We start from the raw sequence: 1113 nt of genomic DNA on the forward strand, positions 1-1113 counted from the left end.
TCCAGGCTCCTGTCAGGAGCTGTGCAGAGCCAGAAGGTCTCCCCTGAGCCTCCTTTGCTCCAGGCTCAACAACACCATGCTACCATCTGCAACACCTGCAGCTCTAGAAAATAATCTCTTGAAAAAAGAGAAGCAGAATTAGACAATTATAGAGAGGACTGACTTCAGAGCAAAAAGCAAAACAGCCAAAAATTCAGCTTGAAAGTTCTCCATTAAATCAAAGGACTGAACACGGAGTTCAGCAACAAATCCCAACTCCTGCCTCAAGACCATCCTCCCAGATTAATAACACCACAAAGGCAACTCATGCTCACCTGTAGGTGGAATTGTTCTTTCTGTGGCACCTCCTCTGGGACTACAGTACTCAGTTTCTGTTATTTCTGCTCCATGATTTCCAAGTAGATCATTAGGTTTCAAAGGTAAAGGAAAAAAAAAAATCATCAACTAGCTTTGAGCAAGAAGAGCACAAATTGATAGGAAGGTTTCCAAGCCTCAGTGTGCACAGCTTGGCTTTGTTTGGATCAGCTGAGCACATTTGAGCACGTTCAGCAAATGAAGAGAAAAAAAAAAATCAACAAAACCAACCCCACAAGTGACAAAACTTGATGCTTTGGGGACATTTCTGTCAAGAGAGTCTCATTGACCCAAACGTGGCCAGCTGGGCCTGTGAGAAATCAGGGCAACCTGGAACACTCCAGAAGGACACTTCTAAGTGGTGCTCGAGATGGGAGGACCAGCCTGAACCTGCCACACATCATCAGTAGCTCTGGAGAAGGAGCTTGCATTTTTCTGGATGCCAAGGGAAGTTCTTCCAAAGCATTTCCACTCTTTCTGTGCTGATACAAGACCATCCAACTCTTCCCATCCCCTGCTTCACCCAGGGGTTTCTGTGTTACTGTTTGTATCCCCTGGCACTGCAACCCCTTCTCATACAAAGATATAAACAGACATGATACCAGGTCCAAAAAAAACCCTGTATGTTCTAGAAAAGGTATCTGAGAGTGTGTGAGGGAGGGGAAATGCCTTGCCTCAAGTCCTACAGGACAGGGACAAGCCAGGAATGTTACTCTCCATGCAGCAGGTCTAAACCCATGAGGTTCTCTATTGCTCAGC

Source organism: Merops nubicus, unplaced genomic scaffold, assembly GCF_000691845.1.
Source record: "Merops nubicus isolate BGI_N331 unplaced genomic scaffold, ASM69184v1 scaffold3046, whole genome shotgun sequence".
NCBI classification, from domain to species: Eukaryota; Metazoa; Chordata; class Aves; order Coraciiformes; family Meropidae; genus Merops; species Merops nubicus.